This window comes from Crinia signifera, chromosome 2 (assembly GCF_055691185.1).
Source record: "Crinia signifera chromosome 2, ASM5569118v1, whole genome shotgun sequence".
Lineage (NCBI taxonomy): Eukaryota > Metazoa > Chordata > Amphibia > Anura > Myobatrachidae > Crinia > Crinia signifera.
The window spans coordinates 110,377,278-110,403,753 of NC_139218.1; the positions used below are offsets into that span (position 1 = coordinate 110,377,278).

Here is a 26,476-nt window from a genome sequence, read left to right on the forward strand (position 1 = left end):
GAGTTATTTTGTTTCTGTGCAGGGTAAATACTGTCTGCTTTATTTTTACACTGTCAATTAGATTCAGTTTGAACACTCTCCATCAAAATCTAACTCTCTCTGCACATGCTACTTTTGCCTCACCTGCAGTGCGCATGGTTTTGACCATTTTGAGAACAAATTTAACCCACAGGGGAAACACGGTGTGATTTTTGGCTTACTTTCAAGACAATTTTGACTATATAGTCAAAATTGTCTGCAAAATCGCACCATGTGAACATGCTTTATCTTTCGGTACCTGTTACTATTAATCTATTAAACTATTAATTAGCCTAGCCCTACTGTTAATTGGGTGCAATTTCCCCCAATGTTGTCAGGTGCAGCTATAAAATATCTACTGTGCAGTACAACAACACATTTTGGCCATCCTTTCACCCCAAACTTGGGCATGTACATCAAATCATATGGACTTGCTTGTGAAGCAGTGGCATCACTAGGGTTTTGAGGGATGTGCGGGCTGAAAACGGGTAACATCATCGAGGGGTGACCCCAAAATGCCGGCTCCTGCTCATTGACAGGAGCTAGATGGTGCACTGTAACATTATGTGCAGCACATGGCTCCTATCAGTGTGTAGGAGCCGTCACTTGCAGCCCAAACCACCCAGACCCCCTGGAGATTAAAAACAGGTGTTTGGTATGCAAATCCATGCCCCTGTTTTGGGAATCATGTCTAAGTGCCGCTCTGGGTGTCATAGGAGCCAGTGAAGCCCTTGTTGTATAGGACGATTGAACTTGACTGATGCAATCTCGGCCGCAAAAGCCACATCGGAAATTTACTAAACACTAAACTTGGCAGAGATTGCACCATTCAATGTGAAAAGTTTGTACAAAAAAATGAAACTTGGTAGAGAACACCTGTTTCGTGAAATAGACCATCGACTAAATTTGGCCGCCTTATTCAACAGACTTCAGTAGGACCGGCAAATTTACTAAGGATTCTCATTTGCCATTAACCCAAAATTGGCCGTGAAACATGCAAATATGAACCAAAATAGAAATCTGATGTAGACCACCTTTTATGATTCGGGTTTCACATAGTTAACATTTTTTGTATGGATGACCTTATCAATCTGGACCTAGACCCTGAGACAGGAAGCTCATGCTGTTCAGGTCTGCATAAACTCATGGCTGTGTTGTACTTTCTGGATCAGGACTTGACAGACCCCGGGCACCAGGTTGCCACGGTGACCAGAATTTCCTGACCAGATCCTGATAGGATGCAGCAGCAGTGTGTCTCAGCTGTGGATACTAGTGTGACCCCCCTCCTCGCAGCATATTGAAGACCTGGACCCCTCCATGACCCCCCTTAACCTCTATGCGGCAGTTGGTGAAACGACACCTGCTAAATGCAAGTATTACTGTGTGCGATGGCCGGCTATCTTAAATCCGCTCCCCTGCCCTATATATACACATCTGGCACTAAAGCCGCTGTCCCAGTATTGGAAAGGGGGGTTATTCAGGCCATACCCGGCCCTGTTTCTATCGCACCAGCTGAGATAAGTCCTGGGCTACACACAGACTGTATACACACTGGAAAAATCAGTCAATGGTGAGGGGCTTGCATATGGATTTGCTGCGAATCGCAGGGCTGTGATATTGCTGCAAGTTTACACAAGCCTTGCTCCAGAACACAGGGCTCTGCAAATTAGCAGCCCAACGATCAGTTCTAAATAACCCCCTATATACCAACATTTCTAACTACACTTCTTAATTCCCCTGATGAACACAATTACAAAATACTTGCCCATCCTCCCAGAATGGCTTTCCAAAATTAGGACCCTCTCCTGGCCCTCGGAAAGGTGTGAAAGCCTCCCACATGCCCTCAGAAACACCCCCCCCCCCCCATCTTCACCCCTCTTCCATTAAGTACTGCAATGTGTGGCTCCGTCGCGTGTCACAGATACGATTTTTGACCGAAAATCGCACATTTAAGTCATAAGTCATTTGCGATTTCTGGTGCGATTTTTAGTAATGGGAGTGTGCGATTATTTGGTAAAATAAAAAAAACCTGTGTGGGGTCCCCCCTCCTGAGCATAGCCATCCCAGGCTCTGCGAGTCCGCATTTCCCAAATATGGGGGGAAATGGTGGAGTTCTCAGCGCCCTGACACCCGTGGGAGATGGGTGCCAGGCTGATTGCTTTGGGGAAAAAATATAGATAAAAAAATAACATTGAGAAGTTATTGGGGGAGCAGCGGATTTTGGACCCTTTAGCAGCCTGAGCCTTGGTAATTAGTACTTGTCTCCCTTCCTTCACGGCACCACTGTTCACTAACACTACCACCAGGGCCGGCGCTACCCACTCAGCAGCTCCTGCAAAGCAGGGAGGCGCCATGCTGCAAAGGCGCTGTCTCCCTCCCTGCTCTGCTAAAGCTGCCTCAGCCCTCACTGTCACTGCCTCCTGCACACCGCCCTCAGCGGCCTGTCTGACAGCGGGCGGGTGGCAGTATAAAGAGCTGCACCGCGAGTGCACACAGCCTGCATGCCGCCCGCAGTGCCTGTCTGACAGCGGGGGCGGCAGTATGGACAGGCTGAGCATCTCCCTGCACTGCGCACACACTGTCCTCCTCCTGCGACCTGCCCCCTCTTCCTCACGGACACTTGCGCTGAGGCATGTAGTGCTGTCTGTGAATACCTGGATGACATGTCATGTCCGGATCCGCCCCCTACCCATTGCTCCCTGTGCCTGTCAGCTGTCATTCAAATAACGAACAGGCAGCAACGCCGCCTCCCCTTCCTTCCCTCTTCTCAGAGTGCTGTGCCAGTGCCACTGCCAGTCCTCAACACTCCGCCCCCTCTATCTCCTCCCCTCTTTTTCCATCTCCTCCTTCTCTCCCCTCCTTTCTCCCTCATTCACAAGAGGGGTGTAATGGCGTCCTGCCTACGCAGATAGAAGAGGAGGGGCTACACAAGAGTTAAACAGCAAAAGAACAGTGAGTCTTTTATTATACATGTTTATAACACATTTTTTAATAATTGTAGATTTTTTTATATTAATTTAGACACTTTTTAAATAATGGGCTGGGTTATGTGCCTAAAGGTGGCCATACACGCTGCAATAGCAGCATGCGATGCGATGTGCGCTCCTGCGGGCATCGCACAGTACAAAATGTATGTGCTGCACATACTTTTTGTACTGCTTTCGGATCGCATCACACACTCATTGTATGCATGCCGTGCGATGTGCACTAGCCCATAACGTATGCGATTCTCACAGCGTGTATAGGCACCTTTAGTACCTGCAACATTTTGTGGACACGGCACTGAGATGGTGTATGCATACATGTACATGCACCCGAGATCCTCCATAGGATCGCATGTTGCATACACTCCCACAATCGGGCTGCAGCTTGTTGCAATGGCAATGTGAAAGGGCGCAAAATGTATGGTTTGCAGGAGGGCGCCGGACACCCTAGCACCGGCCCTGACTACCACTGTTCACTAACACTTGTACATTTGTAAAATATTCATCACCATATCTCAAAAAATGTCCCTCAGCAAGTACTGTAATAATACATATGAGCAGTAGATGGCAGCAGAGGAAAACAGATGGGGGGAATTTAATAGGATGAGTGAATCAGAAAGTGAAATGATTTTGCAGTGTGAATGATTGTAACTTTAAAAACACTGGGGATTTCTTACCAAACCTCTCACTTTCGGAATCTCTCATACTATTACATTTCACCAGTGGCATTTAAGTTTTCAAGTGTTACTGTTTTCTAAACTGAGAATAGAATTAAGCTCCAGTAGGTGCACATGAGCCATTATTTTTATAGAGAACATCCATCTATTTCCTTTATGCATACTACACACTTATTCCTATATTAATGAGAAATTTCCCTATTCCCTATTACTAATGTTCAGTTTTGGATCTGATTTTGGAGGTCATTCTGGTTGACTCGTAAAGCTGCGAAATTCACAGCTTTGCTAGATAATTTAACGCCACCCACACGAACACCTGCCCCCGCTGGACTGCGAATGTGCCCACAGGCATGCGAATGGATGTTTTGCATAAATATACAATTGTAGCTTTGCGTGTGGTCGCCAAGCATCGAATGATTTCTTAAGCGCTCACAAATCTAAGTCACTCTGCTGACTCCAATTTGCAGCGCCCTGCTACGTGAAGAGGACGGGCAGCTGACATCATGTGATGTCAGCTGCCCGCCCATGGAAGGCAGGAAGCGAACATGCACATAAGCGAACATGGCCTTCACCATCAGTCCCCATTGCGAATTTGCAACGGTGAGAATCAACCAGAATGTATAATTTCAATCTCAATTGAATGCTTTCATAGAATGGCATTCTGAACAGAAATGCCAGAGACAGGGTACTTCAGTATGGATTCACAGGCGCACTTAGCGCCATGCCTCAAAATAGTCGCAAAATGTCAACATTTTTGTCACCACTCCCCCGTCAACACCCACAAATGGTGCCTGTCTGTCAATCACTTTGCATAAAGGCCTATTCTACACCTATTCTATAAAATGCGCATGTGAGGTCCCCCTGCAAACTAATACAGCATTCGCAAGATGATTGACAGCCAGCCAGCGTTTGTAGGCAGCACCTCAGGGTTTCCTTTAAGTGCAGCTGATCTCCCCACTGCCAGCGTAAAGCCAAGTAAGTCTAGACTTTTTTGGTGGCTGCACATCGGGGCCATGCACTTGCAGCCATGCACTTGCCTGCAAAGATTTGCAGTCCGGAATCTTACGAGCAGCCGTTAGCAGCGGCTGCTCGTATGTGTCAGCAACAGGACAGGGGAGGGAGAGAGCTGGATGCAGCTACAGTATCACACCTTTCAGTGTCCTCAGTGGCATAAGTAAAGTTAATTGCAATATTGGCGGTGGCTTATTATGCGTTTCTTCGTGAAAGCAATTTAACCGATTTTTTCAAAAGGAATGCCACGCTTGTCCTACCAGCAGCCGGGACAAAGCTGTAAACATGTAAAGCTAGTGAACTTTCTGAGTATTCACATTCCTCTGGAGAATTTAGCTCTTGAGTTTTTTTTCTTTTTTTGGTAGTCTAGAACTAGTAGCAACATTAATATCTAGGCAAATCCCTTCAGAAGTTTCTTTGTTTAAGACTCAAATAGATTTTTGAAAGAATATAACCTATGGCTATTTTGTGTTTTAAAAAATATATAATTTTGTGCGGTAGTTTTATGTGTTTGAAGAGATATGGGTCTAGATTACCTTACATTTCTGAATTTGAAAGTTGACTAGTAGAAAGCAATGTTTTTGAATGAATATTTGCATTCTACTTTAAATCTTCTACAAGTGGTTTATTTCTATGAGGGACTGATAGATTTTAGAATGTAATATTAGTGCATTATTTTAATTACTAAGTATTCTGTTTGATATTTTGCGCCCAACATGTTTATGTATGCCAATATTATAATCTGCTAACAAATTCTCTGACCATTGCACGTGGGAAGATGTCGGTTACCATGATTTCACTTTATCTTCTCAGATACACCATAATTGTTCCAACTTTTGTTGCTGTAAGAACCTGTTGTCTACAATTCCTGTGTGATAAAATCACTACAGCCTGGAAGCCTGCTGGCTGTGCTGCTTAGCTGTGAAGCCAGCCAGGTGCAGGCCAGACAGGTTTAGGGTTACAGAATCTGTGTGTGAAGTGACGCAGCCACCACCCCCTCCAAATGTTCTGGACATGCCTGAATTGTCCAGTCTGCCCATTCCCACAACGGTCTGTCGCCACCCTGTTGCTGACCCATGTTGATCCGTCGCCTCCCCCCATCCCGCCTTGGACTCCTGTTGCATTGTGACTGCAGTTTTAGACACTCGCACTGGAACTTGGGAGCATGCGCAGATCTGCAACAATCACAATCCACAATTTTTTCCAGATATGGATGGCGTGCTGAATTAGCCCTATTGTCCTCCTTTTTAAAAATGCTCTTAGTATTGTGGGGCAATCGCTAAAATGCTGTCAATATTGTAAGATGGCCAATAAAATCTCTTTATTGTCTGGCGTCCACTAAAATGCTTTATGTATTGTCTGGCGGCCACTAAAATGCTTTATGTATTGTCTGCCAGTCACTAAAACGCTCTCTGTATTGTCTGGCGGTCACTAAACATGCTCCCTGTATTGTCTGGCAGCCACTAAAATGCTTTATGAATTGCCTGCCGGTCACTAAAATGCTCTCTGTATTGTCTGGTGGTCACTAAACATGCTCTCTGCATTGTCTGACGGCCACTAAAATGCTCTACATATTGTATGGTAAGATAAAAAAATGTTCTTAGTATTACATGGTGGTCCTGCAGACTATTAATGTTAATGTTGTTATTTTTATAGTGTTATTATTTTTATATTTATGTTGTTCAAAAATCTAAAAATAAATACAGTAATATTTAAAGAAGTGAATTATGTATGTGAGAGGCTGGGCGGAGGGTATTTGGGAATGCAGGCAGGGCTGGCACCATAAATCTTGGGGCTCCTCAAGTACTAATAAGGCTGTGAAGCGAGGAGGGAGAGTGATAGTATTGGTGACAAGAAGGACCATGTAATGTCTGCCCAAAGTGCAGACAGCCAAACCTCTGAACCGAGAGAGAACCTATCCCCTTCATCTTTACACCCTTCCTAGTAAATGAGAGTACCCCCTTTAACCTTCCTATTACATGGATTGAGAGTACCACCTCCCTCACTACAAATCTGACAAAACAACCATCCACCTAAACACACATACTAAAAATAGTAACAGTCCACGCCGCTGGTGCGCAGCAAAAATGTACACGTAATGCCTACTACACATGTCACACTGTAATGCCTACTACACAGTATGCTACACACTGTAATGCCCATCACATATTATACCACAAGCCATAATGCCATCACATATTATACCACACACCAAAATGGCCATTACATTTTATATCACACGCCATAATGCCCATTACATATTATACCACATGTCGTAATGCCCCTTACACATTATACCACACACTTTAATGCCTGTTACATATTATACAACACACCATAATGCCCATTACATATTATACCACATACTGTAATGCCCATTACATATTATGGCACATACTGTACTATAAGTGGCGCTTACCTACATGCTTGTTGCCAGGGGATTCATGCTGGTTGCCATGGAGGATTACATGCTTGTTGCCAGTGGGAGTGTACATGTCCGTTGCCAGGGGGAATTTATATGCTCATTGCCCAGGGCAGTGTAGGTGCACATATCCAGGATTTCAGCATGGTTCCAGGTCGCCATTTGGGCCTGCTGCAGCCATCCATCTGTATTACATATGTGCGGGTTGCAGTACAGATGGCCGAGCCAGCAGCCAGGGTGCATGTACAGTACAGGTGGCGACCACACGGTTCGGTGGCACAACACAGCCTGTAGACAGATGAGCACGGCAGTGGGACCACACATATAGAACAGGCGGACAGCTGCTGTGGGGTCCAGATGGTGCACATTACTGCTGCAGCAGTCTACAGCTAAGCTCTGCCTCTGGGGCCCCTCATAATCATCGGGCCTATCACAGTTGTCCTACCGCCGGGCCTGGATGCAGGGGCAGTATTGTGTAGCTTTGCCCAGGGTGTCTAGATACCTTGCACTGGCCCTCAGTTTATTTTCACTGTGTACACATTGCCGCATGCCAGGCTTCACATGCACCCTGATGTCGCTGAGTCCTAGCATCCATACATGTATTGCAGAGGAGAAAGTGCCATAGTATAATGTTCACGCAATTATTGATGCTGCCAATCACAAAAGTAGGCACAAGACCTGAGAACAGAACACTTTTGCTGCAGGTATACAGGTGTTTCAGTTATTGGATAAGGTTTACCCTTATTCTGCTATTTTCTCTGTCTGGGAATTACTACAGTAGCAGAGATATGGACAGTAGGTAAGTACAAATGTAACTAGTTTTCTTATGGTTTTACATCTAATATCATCTTTGAAAAATAACCCTATAAAATTTGTATACAGTCAAGGAGCCAATATGATAGTCAAAATGCTTACATATGCAAATTAACCTTCATTGTGTGGGACAACGTATTTAAATAAAAAAAAATTTTTTTTAAAGCGCACACATTTAATGTGGTATATCCTGATTTTTGGGTGGCTGCAAAAATTCTTTCCACCTGTAAGACAACTGGATGTCTTCTGGCACTTAGCATGTGCCAGTAATTGGGAATTGCTGCTATTCTTTCAGTGGGATGATGCCTTTTTATCCTTCTAAGTGCAATGTAAGTTGTCATATTCATTCTAGTGTACAATGTTTATTTAATTACCATACTGAAAGACAATAGAATGAAACAAACTAAAGACAGCCTGCTCCCCTCTCACTGTCAAAAGTAATTATAATTAGTCATTTATTGAGACAAATAGTATTTATGGAACAAAACTGAAAAGTTCGCACTAATGAGGGGAGTTAGGAGGGGGTTTATGCAGTTACATTATAACCAGGGTTGCCTACCCTCCCGGAATGGCCGGGAGTCTCCCAAAAATCGGGTCCCCCTCCTGGCCCCTCGGAAAGGTGGGCAACCCTCCCGATCGTGGCTTCTCCCGGAGAGGAGACTCTAAAAGTCGGCAACCCTGATTATAACTGTTATCACTATCAGTGTAGGGCTGGGACAAGAAGGTAGAAAAGGTTACCAGTATATCCCCTTAGCGCTGGTTGTAAGTAAATTTCTTGTTCTCTTATTGGTTTACCCAAAAAGGAAAAACAGAAAGAAAGACACAATAGTGTGATACAGTTTTTCACAGTATTAATAACAATATTGACACAGGTGATTTAACTGACTCGTACCCTTTTTCTATGTCTACTAACATGTAGACATTAGAGTTTTGATAGGGGAGCGGTCACGTCACCGATGGATCAATTGTATCTCTTGCTCATAAAAAAGAAGAAGGTACTGGATGGTGTAATACAGTTTTTTTTAATTTCTATGACATGGATACATAAGAATAAAAAGGTAGCAAGGTGGACTCTCACCAGATCGTGTGGTCCACACACATAGATGTAGACAACTGCGCAGATGTTAAAGTTTTTGGGGGGATCCCAGGCGTCCCTGATAGTCTCCCAGCAGTGCAGTGCCACCAAGCTTCCTCACTCCAGCCGCCAACGCGTTTCGAAACACACCGGTTTCTTTGCCAAGGCATATGGAGTGTAGTACACAATACCTCTATTTATACCCCCTTTATACACATCTATTTCCAGACATGGATCTTCCTAACAGCTAATACCCTATGCTATAAACATGAAGGAGTATAAAGTCTGTTCCAGGTCTCCTTTCAGACCCGCGGGAAACGTCCGTTACTTCCGGGTTCCCGGCTGAATTCAAGCCGGAAGTGACGTTTGCGGTTCATTCCGCGTACTTCCGGTTTTGGATTTGCGGGGAACGTACATTATTTCCTGATTCCCGGCTGAATTGGAGCCGGAAGTGACGTTTGCGGTTCATTCCGCATACTTCCGGTTTCGTCATGCGTTCCATTCGCCGGGATGTTATGGCGGAAATGCTGGTTTCTGTAGATTATTTTGCGTTCCAGCTGCCGTTCCGCCATTTTCTTAGTATGGTGAGATAGTTGATCTCTCGATTAAAGTGCAGTATGTGTGGAAACAATAAAAGCAATACAAAAAATGGAGGTATTAATGTACAATTCATAAGAATAAATATACAATACAAATATTCCATTTAATAACATTTTTAAAAACATGTTAAAAATATTTGATATAATAATAAAAATATTAAAATGGATAATATTAGAGTACAGAATCTATAAAAGGGGACTAGTTACATGAACCATTTGAGCTCGAAATCTTTATTTAAGCCATTTGGTAACAGTGTATGGAAGTTAAAAATCATTGACATTTCTTTTTTCGCCAACACTGAACTAATGTCACCTCCTCTTCTATTCAATTCCACTTTTTTCAATATGTAAATTTTTTTTATACAAGTGGTGTCACAGTTATGGACCAATTTAAAGTGGGAGGAAAGTGCATGTACTTCTAGGCCTTTTTTAATATTCCGGATATGTTCACCGATCCGTACTTTAAAGGCTCTACTAGTCCGGCCTATATAAAATTTGGAGCATGTGCATTCTATTGCATAGATTACATTCACAGAGTGGCATGTTAAAAATTCTTTAATCGTGTGTTTTTTCCCATTAATAATTAGCTCGATAATTTTGGGGCCAAAGGTGTTTGTTACATGTTTACAACCCATACAGGTTCTGCACCTATAGAATCCCACTGAGCTAAAAGTAGATTTTTTGGGTGAGGTAGGATGAAGGCTTTTTACGAGTTTGGTTTTCAAGTTAGGTGCCTTCCTAAAAACACATTTCGGATTGGTGGGAATTTCTTTTCCTATGATTGGGTTCTTTTTTAATATATCCCAATGTCTACCAATTATTTTCTTTACTTCTTTGTGTTTAATCGAGAGATCAACTATCTCACCATACTAAGAAAATGGCGGAACGGCAGCTGGAACGCAAAATAATCTACAGAAACCGGCATTTCCGCCATAACATCCCGGCGAATGGAACGCATGACGAAACCGGAAGTATGCGGAATGAACCGCAAACGTCACTTCCGGCTCCAATTCAGCCGGGAATCAGGAAATAATGTACGTTCCCCGCAAATCCAAAACCGAAAGTACGCGGAATGAACCGCAAACGTCACTTCTGGCTTGAATTCAGCCTGGAACCCGGAAGTAACGGACGTTTCCCGTGGGTCTGAAAGGAGACCTGGAACAGACTTTATACTCCTTCATGTTTATAGCATAGGGTATTAGCTGTTAGGAAGATCCATGTCTGGAAATAGGTGTGTATGAAGGGGGTATAAATAGAGGTAATGTGTACTACACTCCATATGCCTTGACAAAGAAACCGGTGTGTTTCGAAACGCGTTGGCGGCTGGAGTGAGGAAGCTTGGTGGCACTGCACTGCTGGGAGACTATCAGGGACGCCTGGGATCCCCCAAAAAACTTTAACATCTGCGCAGTTGTCTACATCTATGTGTGTGGACCACACGATCTGGTGAGAGTCCACCTTGCTACCTTTTTATTTTTATGTATCCATGTCATAGAAATTAAAAAAACTGTATTACACCATCCAGTACCTTCTTCTTTTTTATGAGCAAGAGATACAATTGATCCATCGGTGACGTGACCGCTCCCCTATCAAAACGCTAATGTCTACATGTTAGTAGACATAGAAAAAGGGTACGAGTCAGTTAAATCACCTGTGTCAATATTGTTATGAATACTGTGAAAAACTGTATCACACTATTGTGTCTTTCTTTCTGTTTTTCCTTTTTGGGTAAACCAATAAGAGAACAAGAAATGTACTTACAACCAGCGCTAAGGAGATATACTGGTAACCTTTTCTAGATTGTTCACTTTTTGGTGTGAGTAGGTGACCCACACTTTCCCGTACATCCCTCAGCGAAGGTTTAGCGCAACAGTTTCGTCCCACTACCCCCATTTTGGAATTGTCTAGAATCACCACAGTGGGAAGTTTGTTTGCTGCTTTGTAAAGAAATATGTTTAAAATTAGAGAAAATAGAACCAGTAAAATGGTAAATCTCTTTAATGACCCTTCAAAGGAAATTCCTCTGGTTGATGAAAGCCTTGAAGGTCTATTGATAAAATTAGAAAAAGCCTTATTGAAGGAAACAAAATTGTGGTGGGAAATCGCCGCATTAGAGAAATATATGGCACTTAAAATCATCCCTAAAGGTCTCAAAGTTACCAAAACAGCGAGCTTTAATTCAGATAATGAGCATTTTATAAAACATTGGAACGACATCTTGTTTAATTGTTCATGCGAACTAATTCATCTCATTATCAAAGAAAGAAAAAAGATTTGGAAATAATAGAAGGAAAAATTAAAGAGCCCAAAACCCTATCCACTCCATTCAAAGACCTAAAGGATTACAAAGAAAAATAAATTAAAATAATTGAAAACTTAGAAAAGACAGAAAATCAAATCATTAATAGGAAATTAAAAAAATTACAAAGGGATATGAGTGATGATGAGGAACAAGACACCACCACCATCATCACTAATAAATTGAAACAAAAGGGAAATCCCATCCCTAATCATACTCCACAAAAAACACCTAAGAAAACTCAGTATAAAAATAAAAATAATAACAAAATTCATTTCAATAACAAAAATAGACTAAACACCTATCATACACCACAAAAAGAGAGAAAATGTTATAGAAATGAATTTCAAATACCAAAGTGGAGACAAAATAAAGAATACCACCAAAGGGATAGGGAAAATAATAACTCAAACTTACGTTATGCTCCCACTGTTCCTACCTATAATCGATTTGCTGGTCTAGAAGAGAGAACAGGAAAAACACCCTTCAATCGATATTCCGGTCTGGAAGCAAGACCTGGTAGTCCCCATCACCTCAATAGGGATTTTTTAGGACGAGGCCATCCCCCACACATCCAAAGATGAAAAGTACAACCAAAAGAGGTAAAAGGGGAGGAGACAAAAATAAATGAAAGTTAAAACAAAAACTTAAAAAACGAACTAGAGAAAAATCAAAAGTTACCCAAATAAGAGAAGAAGATAATGTACCAGAGATTAATAATCTAGGCACAATAAAAAAAAATTTAATCTCAGTGATCACCTTTTATTACAAGAGGAACGTGCACTGTTAGAGAAGGGATTAAAATTCTGCCCTTCGACAACTATGAACCAATTCGATTTTTTCATTAACTTACAAAAATTCCTGAGGAAACTGACACTCAGGAAGTTTTTCCATGATAAAGATCAAGATGACTATGACCCAGATATTGTGAGTTTTAAGCAAAAATCTAAATTCTATCCGTCCCACTTAAAAGCTTAAAAGGATGCTTTCTGGACTCGTTCAATACCATGGTTATGGATGATATCAAACAATTAGATAACCAAATCAAAAATAAAAATGTAACTTTCAAAGAAAGGAAGGGGCTGAAATCCCTACAAGACGATAAAAATCTGGTTATAAAACCTAGTGACAAGGGGGGGGGGGGGGAATTGTTCTACTTAATAGAGTGGATTATGAAAAAGAAATATAAAAAAAAAACTGTATTACACCATCCAGTACCTTCTTCTTTTTTATGAGCAAGAGATACAATTGATCCATCGGTGACGTGACCGCTCCCCTATCAAAACGCTAATGTCTACATGTTAGTAGACATAGAAAAAGGGTACGAGTCAGTTAAATCACCTGTGTCAATATTGTTATTAATACTGTGAAAAACTGTATCACACTATTGTGTCTTTCTTTCTGTTTTTACTTTTTGGGTAAACCAATAAGAGAACAAGAAATTTACTTACAACCAGCGCTAAGGGGATATACTGGTAACCTTTTCTAGATTGTTCACTTTTTGGTGTGAGTAGGTGACCCACACTTTCCCGTACATCCCTCAGCGAAGGTTTAGCGCAACAGTTTCGTCCCACTACCCCCATTTTGGAACTGGGACAAGAAGGGCCCACCATGGGAATGCAGTGATAGGTGCCCCTGTTTAGAGGTGTGGTCAGTCTCTCCAGGGGGTGTGTCATGAGATGGGCCTCTTCATAAATATATAAAGTAAATACTACTTGTGCATGCATAATATACCAGATGAATAACAACAATGCACTGCAGCAATTATACCATAGTCCTTTTGCAGTATAATGTAACATGTATTATTCAATGGCACAGTCTGGAATCAGATCCCTAGACAAGGAGTTGGGGTCCCAGGAAGTAAGGGCCACCAGGGATTTCCCCTGTACTCCTGTGGGCATGTCCAACCGTGATCACTTGTAGACAGTCAAGGAGCCAATATGATGGTCAAAATGCTTCCATATGCAAATTAACCTTCATTGTGTGGGACTCTGTATTTAAATAAGATTAAAAAAATGAAGTGCACACATTTACTATGGTATATCCTGATTTTTTTGTTGGCTGCAGAGTTTCTTTCCACCTGTAAGACCACTGGATGTTTTGTGGCATTTAGAATGTGCCACTAATTGGGAATTGGTGGAGGTGGGGGTAAGGCCCCAGGCAGGGAGGATCACCAGGGGTTTCCTGTACACCTGTGGGCTAGTCCAACCCTGATCACTATGCACATATATAGGCAGACCTGCAATACTTCAAAAGTAGACCCACCTAATGATATAATTTCCAATATGCGGTATGTTGCCCTTATGTGTTGGGTGAACAATGAATTGCAGGAGCAATTAAGGATGTTACATAATTTCTATTATCTTTCATGTAAAATACTGTGTTTTCACATTACCGTATATAATAGAGAAAACTTTCTCACCACAGCACAACTGTGAGGGTACCACCTAAGAACAAAAGCAGAGTGGACGAAAGTGAACATATCCATTATCTTCAGACGAAGAGGAGAGAAAGGCTTTTTATAAATTGCTGGGTCATTTTTATTGTCTTACATTTATTAAGGCTACAAACAACATTTCTGAAAGTCTGCACTGGAATACTAAACACCATTGTAGAGATAATATAAACCCATCCCCTCAAATGTGATCCCCCAGATGTCAGCCAGACTGCCCAGTAACAGTGTCAGGGATAAGATTTCTCCTATTCCTGGCCCTGTGGTCTGTTTAAACAGCCAGGGGCAAGCAAGTTACCCCAGGTTTTCTACCAGCACACTACAATGTGGGTTTCATTTATCTAATGTGCTGTGGTTTAAGTATTCAATGCAATATATATATAAAAAAATACCTAATACCTACCAGCCCCATATAACAAAGCAAAAAGTATATATATATATATAAATAACATTTCAGTGATTTTTCTAAACAATACAGGGACCCATTCTAATGACCAATATACAACACCAGGATCCATTCTAATAACCAATATACAATACAGGACCCATTCTATTGACCAATATACAAAACAAGGATACATTCTAACAACCAATTTAAAATACAGGGATCCATTCTAATGACCAATATACAACACCAGGATCTATTCTAATAACCAATATACAACACCAGGATCCATTCTAACAACCAATATACAATACAGGACCCATTCTAATGACCAATATACAAAACAAGGATACATTCTACCAATTTACAATACACGGATCCATTCTAGTGACTAATATACTATACAATACAGGAACCTATTCTAGTGACTGATATACAAAACAGGGGGAAATTCTAGTGACTGATATACAATACAGGTGATCAATATACAATACAGGGACCCATTCTAGTGCTCGCCATACTAATCAAGTAGTTGTAGTGACACATGGCATATGGGGGAGGTGGTGGGAGTGATTGTGCTAGTCGGGACTAAGTGGGGGTAATTGTAGTGACACATAGCATCTGGGGGAGGTGGTGGGGAGATTGTGCTGGTTTTGTTATGAAGTTGTTGCTAAGCAACCTGGACTGGGTTTTCTGTGCAGCAGTACACCTGCACTGAATTTCTCATTAGCTGGTTACCCTTCATTAGGGATTCTGACCAGCTGCTCCCTGCTGGTTATACTTCCTGTTTAGTTCCCCAGTGAGTGTCAGCAGGTGCTTATCACTGTGCAGTTCTTTGGTTCAGTTTTGCAGCCAGAGTTCCTAACCATGTATCTGCAGTCCAGACTCCTGTCTCCAGCATACCTCAGCCTGCATTCACTCCCTTTGTTCCCAGCTTGGAGTTTCCACACCTGCAGTTGAAATCCAATAACGCAAGCTGCCTCTCCTGTCACTTACCCCGGGTGTTGTGAGTCCTGTGGGCCTCCTGCACATTGCAGCTAAGTCCTTTGGTTATTTACTATTGTCCTATGTATATTTTGCTTCTGGGTTTTATTTTATGGTTGCTTGCTTCTTAGCGGCAAAGCCGCCTTGGGAACTTATTTGTGACAAGGTCGCTTTTGTGCTTGTGTGTGTGCGACAAAGTTACTTCTGGTTTTTGTGTGCTTTGTTATTGCTCAAATTTCCTTAGTTTTTGTCAGGTAGCCTTTTAGTTTTATTTAGTTAGGTTTCCTCTTGTCTTCCCTTAGATTCCACTGGTGCCTTGTCCCTCCATAAGTCCTGGAGGCACTGAAGTTGGGGTGGACGTAATTCGCCCCTTCAAATGTGGCTGTTTTAAGTGAAGCCTTAGCACCACAGGTATCCGGTGGTATCTAGGGGAAACAATAGAGTTAGTTGACAGAGTAGGGTGCTGTGACCCTTTCCTATAATGGTCACACCTTGGTTTTTGTTATGCCCATATTCCATTTCATACATCCATACCCTGGTCATGTGATTTGCATCCTCACCTCTATGCTCCTGGTTATCGTCAGTTATTCTTATCTGTCCTGTGTCCCATATTAAGTTTAGTTTATGTCATTTGTTAATCCTGATCATCCTGCCCCAAGTACCATATTAGCTACAGTTCCATGTTCTATCCCTATAGAACAGGGGTTAATCCTAACAGTGGTAGTAACTGGGTAGGGACACTGGTTATTGGTTATTATGGGCAACATCCCATCTTCAATAGAACTCCCATCTTAGTAAATAAACCCCATTGTGTCCAAGGTTATCTCAGAGGCATGTTGAGAGATAAGGGATCCCTCATAGTAAAACATCTTCTCCCCCATAATAGTTCCCAGGTGTCAGGCCATCTTCCCAATTATTTATAAAGATGGTGCATGCACAGAAGAGGCCGCCTCACTATATAAACTGCTGCTAAGTTGTAGTATTGCTAAAGGTCAAGTTGTAGAATTGTTGACTACAATATAATGGACATTACGGTAGTTCTATGTGACTGTACATTGGATCATGCAGTGTTTGTTTTTTTACCTGAAACCGTTTGTTTATATATGGTTATTTTTGTATCCACTGTATATAGGGCTTACATTTCCTTTATAAAAAATTCAGATGTGATCGATATGCCCTCTATTATGAATTGATGGGGGAACTACTGTGTGGCCTATTATGAATTACAAAATTGAATACAAAACGATTTAAATTATATGCACTGCTAGACCCCAATTAGATCCTCCAACCTATGATCCCAAATCCCATAGCCATGCTTCCAGTTTCTTGGTCCCTTTGTCACAGGCAATAGAGGACAGTAGTATCGCTTGTGTATGTATACATGCATTTCACCATTCTGACAGTGACACTTATATCTCTATTCTAGTACTTGCTAGCAATGGTCCTTGTATATTTTAAGAGAGCTGCACTAACCCCTAATAAATACTTGATCAGCAATTTATACTCTGCGCTGTAAGTATTTTAACTAATTGATTGATCAATTGCAATCACAATGAAAATTAATGTACGTCCAGACAATAATGTATCCTGTTCATGCTGACAGAGACTGCAACCTGCGGCGCCGGTCTTTTTCTGGTGGTCTGGTGTACTGGCACCATTTTTATTTATGGCAGGTCCTCTTTAATATTGATAAATTATACATGTATGCAAATATTATGTTTATATTACTAAATGTGACTATGCTCTCTTCTTTGTTTCCAATCAGATGGAGGAAGATGAATATTTCTATAACCAAATGTATAAAAACATCTCTAGAATGTATGCATTTAAGACATTCCATCCGAAAAAAAGATGCGCTTTGAGCCAGGATGCAGTACTGGACTTACGTCACTCCGGAAGAACTGGAAGAAGTGTGTAATGTAGTAGAATAAGTAGATAGATGAGAAGTGCATTTGCCATAGTGGGTGTTAGTAAGAAAACACCTCTAGTTCATTGCCCCAACTGTCTGTAAATAATCTGCTGGCACTGATTGGTGCTTTCTGTATCACTAAGGCACCAAATATACTTTTCATACATGTGATTAGTTTTTAAAAAAAGCAATTCATACATGAAACTGGGAATTGTTTCTGCTGCCTTACGGAGGTATTAGCAGTTGTATTTATGCCTCATAGTGAGATCATTTGTTAAACATGAATTACATTTTTTGAGACATGGGCACAAATGGGGTGTAGGTGTCTGCAATGTGTGCCTGGTGGCCCCCGGCTCATATGTACTTTTGCTAAACCTGGAATATACCCCGAGCTCTGCATATGGGGGAATATACTATTTGTGTACTGTACAGTATATCACTTTTTAAAATGTAAATTTGCTGAATTTTGAGGTTGATCGCTTATGTGATCCTTGATGAATGAGAGCCTATGTACGTTAAAGTTTTTTTGTTTTTTTTTACTAGGTGATAAACGACAACCACTGGGCCTCCGGTTAATGGAGGGGCTAATAGACCTTACAATCATGGCTACTCTGTAGGGTTTACACACCAGAAGCCACGCTGGGGGTTCCATCTATCTTGTACCATCATGTAATCGCCACTAGAACATCCCACCAGAGAGGCAGAATAGTTACTGGGGCCACCAACCATGCACTGTATTCCACCAACTTTACACCTGATCAACCATCCTGCATACACGTGCCCACCCAGTCACATACTCTACCCACCCCCTGTGACAAATAAAAGATCTTAGTAATTCCCTATTGGGTTGTTTAGTCTCTACATTTTCTTCAATCTCCATATATTAGAACTGAGAGTGTTGATTTTTTAGATCTTGCCATATATGTACAAGAGGGCAAATTGAAACCAAAAAATTGTCAATAAAATTATTGTAATTCCTATATTGATTATTCCAGAAATCATCATGAAAACTGTATAAGGATTATCCCACAGAGTCAATTATGGTAGAACACACATGTATAAATCAATAGACAATTGGCCACTCTTGGCAGGACTTTCCATAGGCACCAGCACAACGTGGAAATTTACTATCATTCATATCAGCAAACTCTGCTGATAATTCAACTCAAAATATCAATGACAAAATGACCACTTTTTGGCAGCCTAGTTTGCAGAAGTATGCATGGAGCGATGAGATCTGTGCATTCTTCTATGTGTAAAAGTAAAAATATTTTAAAATAAAAAACAGCGTAGGGTCCCCCCTCCTAAATATAACCACCCTGGGTTCTTTGAGCCGGTGCTGGTTCTAAAAATATAGGAAAGAAATTGTGATGGTTGTTGCTACATAGTGAATTGTTTTATATTAAAAATAATGTTACCAGATATATTGTTTAATACCAATTAATATTAATGAAAGGTGATTCTAACCATAGTGTATAGCAGGGCTGGGCAATTGCGGCCCTCCAGATGTTGAGGAACTACACATCCCAGGATGCTTTGCATTAGTTTTGCTATGTGGCCATGCTGAAACTGATGCAAGGCATGCTGGGATGTGTAGTTCCTCAACATCTGGAGGGCCGCAATTGCCCAGCCCTGGTGTATAGTATAGATCAGGCCTAGCCAACCTGTGGCTCTCCAGTTGTGGTCAAACTACAAATCCCATCATGCCTTGCCACAGTTTTGCTATAAGGGAGTGTTAAAACTGTGGCAAGGCATGCTGGGATTTGTAGTTTCACAACATCTGGAGAGCCACAGGATGGCCTGTCCTGGTATAGATGATATATCGGATGGAAAATCTTAATAATTTGAATGTACAAATGAAATGTTTAGATGATTAAGTAATACATATTGCACCAGTTTCATAAGCAAACATTTTAGGTGGTCTGATATCCTGTGGACCACAATGAGCCGAGGGCTCACTCAAGTAGATTGTCTGTCACCAACCTCAGTTATCTAAATTTTATTATTTAAGCAAATTCATATGTACTTTGTTTGCCCGATCCCGGTGTACACAATTAGACCCTGATAGAGTGTGTCAAGGCAGATGTGCATACAGTTGGCTTCAGGATGTGTTTAGGAATCATAAAACCTACTTGCCCCAGCATCTAGATTTTATGGCAGGACAAAGCAAGGAAACAACTCTTGTTCACAGCCTGGGCAAACAGACCCTTGATTAACTAAGGAAGGCCAGATTTCATCCCACCATGCTCATGTTTATGACACCTTGAAACCTGGGAACCTATAATTACATGGAAACTAGGGAGCCTCAGTTAGGAAAATTTAGAATAAAAACTGAAGCTATCAGCTAGCGAGAGCCTCATTCAGTGAGTCAGGAGGAAGGATGTGATATGGTCAATGAGAAGCAGAAGTCAGAGGAACAGATAAGAATGGGCTGGAGGGAGATGGGTCACAGGTAACTATTAGTATTCGCTGAACACTATAGCCATGTAACTTGTAAGTATATAATTTATTTTAGTTGTAGTTGATAAATAGTTTCATGTTATAAGCAAGGAAGTGCATATAATATACATTATATAATAACATATACATCACTGTGTTTAATGTATTCTGTATGGTTTTTTTATGCCTGTAAATAAATATCAAACTATTGGAGCCAGAATTGCAAGTCTCAAACTTATATTTTGGGAATCAGGTTATTACAAGAAATCTGCATATTGTATTGTAAAGTCTATTAGAATATAATTGCAGATGTCAAATACATATTCTATAACTAGGTGATGCATCGCACCCTACGGGCGCTCTTCACACGGGCGCTCTTCACACCTTAACCTGTGAGTGCCTTTTTGCATTTATAAGTGAAAAGAAATGTATAGATGGGGTCTGGGCGTGCTGTGGATGGGGGAGAGCCTGTTGTGCCGTGGGTGGGGAGAGCCTGGTGTGCCGTGGGTGGGGGAGAGGCGGGTGTGTGAGTGGAGGGTATGGTGTGTGCACAGGTGGATGTGGGGGTGCTGGGGGTGGTGAAGTGGCGGGTGTGGTGGTTGGACGTGGCCACATTGTCCCCGAGCTCCCGCCGAAGGAGAAAACCATCATGGCTTAGTCCCTGTTGGCGAGAGTGGTGTCAATGCGGCGCCGGCAGCCTATGGTGTCCGCTCCGGGGGCTCCTTTTCCACCTCACTGGCGGCGGCTGTCACTGATATCACTAATGAGGCATGGGGGAGAGTTTTAAATTGATGTTTTTGCCCCTGTTATTTGGAGCTCCCTCCATCATTTGCTTGTCCTTCATTGAAAAATAGCACTGCTTTCTATGTATTTATTGTTTTTTTCTTGTGGGGACTGACTATCTCCTCCCTTAGCAGCAGTTGCAATAGAGAAAGAGCTCACTGTTAGGCGCCTGAGATCAATTTGCTTGATTCTCTTCCAATCTTTTGGAAGTAGTACTTAATATTTGTGTAAAAACTGACTGTCCACATACAGTGAATGAAACCATTTGTATCCAAACATTTCTCACCCCATCAAAGAACAGTGCTTAACAAAATTGTCACTTGTCCCTAGTTAGTTGGTATCTTGTATTCTCAAGATTATTGGGTCAGGACCTTGTATTTCTTGGACTGGACAGGATCTAAGTATATAGATGAGTGTGTAAAGGTGACTGCAATTCCACCTTACACAGCCGATGAGCACTATATTCTCTGGGCTTGACTCAATGTAAAAAATATATAATTCGATAAATTAAAGATGCCTAGCATCCCTATCTTAATCCTGACTTTAACTCAACCCTAAAACCCACCCTCAGCCTACCCCAAACCAACAGTGAAGCAATAGCCCTCGCAGACCCAGTTGTAGCTTGGGATCATCAGTACTCACTGGCTAACTGACACTAACTGATGTGGACACATGGACCATTCAACCTGGATGTGGGGGTGCTGGGGATGTTGAAGTGGCGGGTGCGGTGGTTGGACGCGGCCACATTGTCCTTGAGCTCCTGCCAAAGGCAGCAGCCATCATGGCTTAGTCCCAGTTGGCGAGATTGGTGTCAGTGCAGCGCCGGCAGCCTATGGTGTCCGCTCTGGGGGCTTTTTTTCCACCTCCCTAGCGGCGGCTGTCACTGATGTCCCTAATGAGGCATGGGGGAGAGTTTTAAATTGATGTTTTTGCCCCTGTTAATTGGGACTCCCTCCTCCATCCCCTGGCTTCCTCTTACTGCGGCTGCTGGCTTCAGGGGATGGGTGGGGAGTGCCAGCGGGTCTCTAAGTGTAACTTTCCCTAGCCACAGGGAAGGAGGGTGCAGGCTCCCCACAATACTTTTGGTACCTGCAGAAAGTGGGGTGCGGATGCAACCCGGCCACTGCATGCTAGTTTGGGGGATTTTGCGAGATGGCATCCTGTCAGTATGGTGCCTCACTCTGACTGTGTGTGGGTGGTGTCAAAGAGGCACTGATAGGCTATAAGCCTATGACTCCGCCCATTACTCCGCCCAGCGTTATTCACACAGTCACAGACTAACAGATCTGGCTTAATATATAAGATATCAATATAGGATATAATAAATATATTTTAGATAAATTTCACTCTCTCAATAATCATTATTATTATTATTATTATTATTATTATTATAAAATAAATGCATATGATTCCTTAAAAGTCAACAATGGTGTTCCCTGTATTTAAGGAACCAGCCATGGGCTCTTGGACCAGTCTTGGTTCCAAAAATTTAGGTGACAAAAGGTGTAGTGGCCCCCTGTAATTTTTAAAACCAGCATCAGGCTCTAGTCTGTATGGTAAATTGCCAAGCAAACATTTTTATTCTTCATACTTACCTGTACCTTTATACAGGATATCTTTTTTTACACATTTTTAATTTGAATTTATATAACAAATGTGAGCGACACTGGCATTTTTAGCCGGTATTTTGCACATCTCTCACAGAGATGTTAACAATTTTAGTGGATATTTTGCTCATCTCTCACAGAGATGCTGGCACTCAAAGGGTTAATGAAACAATCCATAGCATTATAGCTTCATTCCGGATTGTAAGAAATATCCTTAGAGTACCTTTTAGTGCGTACCGCCTACCAATAAATGCTCAGATGTGGGAACATCATCAGTACAAATCTGGATCAGGCTCTACAATATGTCATTTAAAAGCATATGCATTCCATCCCCTCTGGCATCCTACTTCCACCGGGGGGTGAGACTACCAAGAGGTGTTCCGCTAATAGCTGCCACAAAAAAATGGGATTGTTAATCCCAATAGCACAAAAGAGAATACGAGAAAAAGTGGCGCTTGTTTGATGAAAGATTTATAGATTTAATATCAATACTTAAAAAGCATGTCAATACACAACACACATAGATAAACAATATATGTAAAAAATAAAAATACAAAATTATACTATTAAAATTAGTAGCATAAAGATAGCTGAACCACTGATAGGTATATGTGGACCGGATCAATTACTTGGTACCAATTGGTTGGAGAGTGGTAACTGTCCCATCTTAAATGCAATTCAATGGATGGTATACCAATTGTACAATTTGGAGCAGTTGATTGCCTAGCAGAGGCTTATAGTTACCCAATGCCGCTCGAGGAGGCAGATCCCTTGGGAATTACTCCAGGAGTTCGCCCTGGACCGAACAATCTTGGGTAATATACCTATTTGGACTCTACTGCACCCGTGACCATCAATTATTTTTTGTGGAACCAATAGGCACCTGCATCAGCCTACCACTTGTAAGCATATTGGCCCCTATGCTGGCCTCCCTGCCTTGGCTTGGATTACAAATACCCTTTCAATATCAAATGGCCGTATACATCTGAGGACATCACCGTTGCAGTAATTCCCAAGGGATCTGCCTCCTCGAGCGGCATTGGGTAACTATAAGCCTCTGCTGGGCAATCAACTGCTCCAAATTGTACAATTGGTATACCACCCATTAAATTGCATTTGAGACGGGACAGTTACCACTCTCCAACCAATTGGTAGCAAGTAATTGATCCGGTCCACATATACCTATCAGTGGTTCAGCTATCTTTATGCTACTAATTTTAATAGTATAATTTTGTATTTTTTATTTTTTACATATATTGTTTATCTATGTGTGTTGTGCATTTACATGCTTTTTAAGTATTGACATTAAATCTATAAATCTTTCATCAAACAAGCGCCACTTTTTCTTGTATCCTACTTCCACCGGTCTGAGGGGATGGATGATGCAGGTGGACCTTGCTGTGCCATCATCAATAGTGAGGATACTTACCATCTGGATTATTTTGGGACTTTGTTCCTTAAATCTTTCTCCAGCAGTGGGAATATATGGTAATGTGCACTTACCTTTCAAAATATATCAAGTTCCAAGATTTATCTGCTTCCATCATCTGCTGGCCATTATTAATCCTATAGGTGTGATACTTTTATATTGTTTTTCATTTTTAACTATTTTTCATTATTGTGTATATGTCAGTGGTTCCCAAACTTTTTCAATCCAAGGCACCCTTTGGGTCTCCATGACTTTTTCAAGGCACCATTAAGCCAAACTAATTACTGAACTGTCCCTTTTTTAAAGTAGTTGGGATAAAACAATGCTAACATTATTATTAACTTGTTTGTAAAAATAATAAACATAAATTCAAGAAAAAAATATGTTTCTTTGATTTCTTTCAAAGAACAATTGACAGCACTCATTAACAGGAATAACATCAAACAAAATAAACAACAATAAAAGGCAGTTGTTATAGAGTGTTCAACAATCACAACACTTATTAATGGGATACGTGAGCCTGTTGTGCACTACACTTTTCAAACCTTGGGATCAGCTTGTACACGGCCACCTTCATTTCCTGTTACACATTGATTTTTGAACGGTACTTGTTTTTAATTATGGCAACTGCTAAAAACCTGGCTTCACACAAATATGTTGTTGCAAAAGGAACAAGGATTTGCTGTGCTTTAGCACTGAGCATCGGATATTCATCTTTAATGGATATCCAAAATTCTTGAAGTCCCATGCTGCTGAATTTTGCTTTCAAAGTCTTGTCACAGGACACCTCGATTAGTTTTTCTTCTTCTACAGAAGTAAATTCCATTGGGGCCCTAGTACTGAATGGATCTTGGATTCATACAAACTTTTCCATATTTTCAGGAAAATATTTTTCAAACCAGTCACTGTGGTTTTTTAGGTGTTGCTCAAAAACTGATTTAAGTTCATGTGTCAAACAAACTGATGCAACATGGGCAAACAGTCATCGTAACCGTCTTCGTTTAATTTTCTTCTCCAAAGAAACAATTTTTTCCTGAATGCTGATACATTCAATGAGAGTTTAAGAATGTGGGTGTTGTTTCCCTGCAGTGAGAGATCAGTTTATCAAAGATATCACATAGGTATGCTAACTTGGACAAAAAAACAGTATCCAAGTAGTTATTGGCACACTTGTGTTCTTCTGCAAGATATGAGTAGAGTTCCTGGTGTAATCTAAAAACATGAGAAAGTACATTGCCACAGGAGGGCCATCGTGAGCTGCAGTAGTATAACAAAGATGTGTGCTCAGAGCCCATATCCTCACACATTTTTCTAAAAAACCTTGCCTTCTGTGGCCGAGTCTTTATGAAATTTACCATTTTCAACACACTTTCCATCACTGCATTCAGTGGAGGACTCAGATGCCTTGATGCAAGTGCTTCCCTGTGGATAATGCAGTGGATCCACAGTGCATCAGCAGCTTTGCTTCGTATGAGTGCCTGCAATCCTCCATAACAGCCAGACATAGAACGGCCACCATCAGTACAGACACCAAAGCACTTTGTCCAGTCTAACTGGTTTTCACTCATAAGTATCAATGATCTGAAACAAGTCTTGTGCCTTTATACCGGCGGTTATAGTTTTACAAAAGAGAAGGTCTTCCACAATATTGTCACAATCTATAAAGCGTGTATAGCAAATCAGATGAGCATCCTTATTGCTGTCTGTTGCCTCATCTAGTTGCAGTGCAAAATCCGTCCCTTTCATTTTTTCAATTAATTGGTCCTGTAGATCTTCAGCCATATGTTGGATTCTACGACTGATGGTATTGTTTGATAAAGGTACCTTCGAAAGCAGTTTTCCAGCTGATTCCCCAACCATAATGTTAACCAAATCCACTGCAGCCGGTAGAATCAGTTCTTCTGCGATGGTGTGAGGTTTTTTACATATCGCAATTCTATGTGCCACCTTGCAGGATGCAAGCAAAGCATTGCTTGGTATGGATGCTTGCTTAAAAAATGTGCCTTTAAAATAAAGGATAATAATAATAATAATAATAATAATAATAATAATAATAATAATAATAATAATAATAATAAAGTACCATGCAGGAAAAATTTAAGTGCACACTCAGAATACTGATAATAAAAATAATTTTAATAAACTCTAAAATTAGCATGGATTATAAGTGAAGTTGTGGGCCTACTGTTTCCAGGTAAACCTTATCAGATGGGTCCTTAACAACTCTGTTTTAACTTACTATTGTGTATTAATTGTATTATTGTAGATTATTGTAAATTCATTGGTTCTACTTCCATCAAGTTATTGTGATTTAGTGTATGCAGGTCAGTATGGCCCTTGTAACTATATTTTGAGTATCCCTTATCCAAAATTCTTGGGTCCAGAAGAATTTTGGATAATTGATTAATCTGTATTTTGGAATACTTTTATATTTCAATGAGGATGGCACCCAGAAGTAATCACAAAATACATTTATGTTGTATATATATACCCCTTAAACACATAAAATATACACAAATATATTTTATTTGTGCATGAAACAAGTTTTCCAAACATGAAACATGTGTGTTCTATCTCAGGCACTGAATGT

At 41.1% G+C, this 26,476-nt stretch overlaps 1 long non-coding RNA gene across 1 annotated transcript; it reads left to right on the forward strand.

The window, feature by feature from the left end:
- The first annotated feature begins 1,217 nt into the window (after window positions 1–1,217).
- Window positions 1,218–19,029, forward strand: LOC146058813 (uncharacterized). Its single transcript, XR_014469972.1, has 3 exons — window positions 1,218–1,387; window positions 17,485–17,629; window positions 18,172–19,029. It is a non-coding gene; the product is annotated as an uncharacterized LOC146058813 (long non-coding RNA).
- Window positions 19,030–26,476: the final 7,447 nt, after the last annotated feature.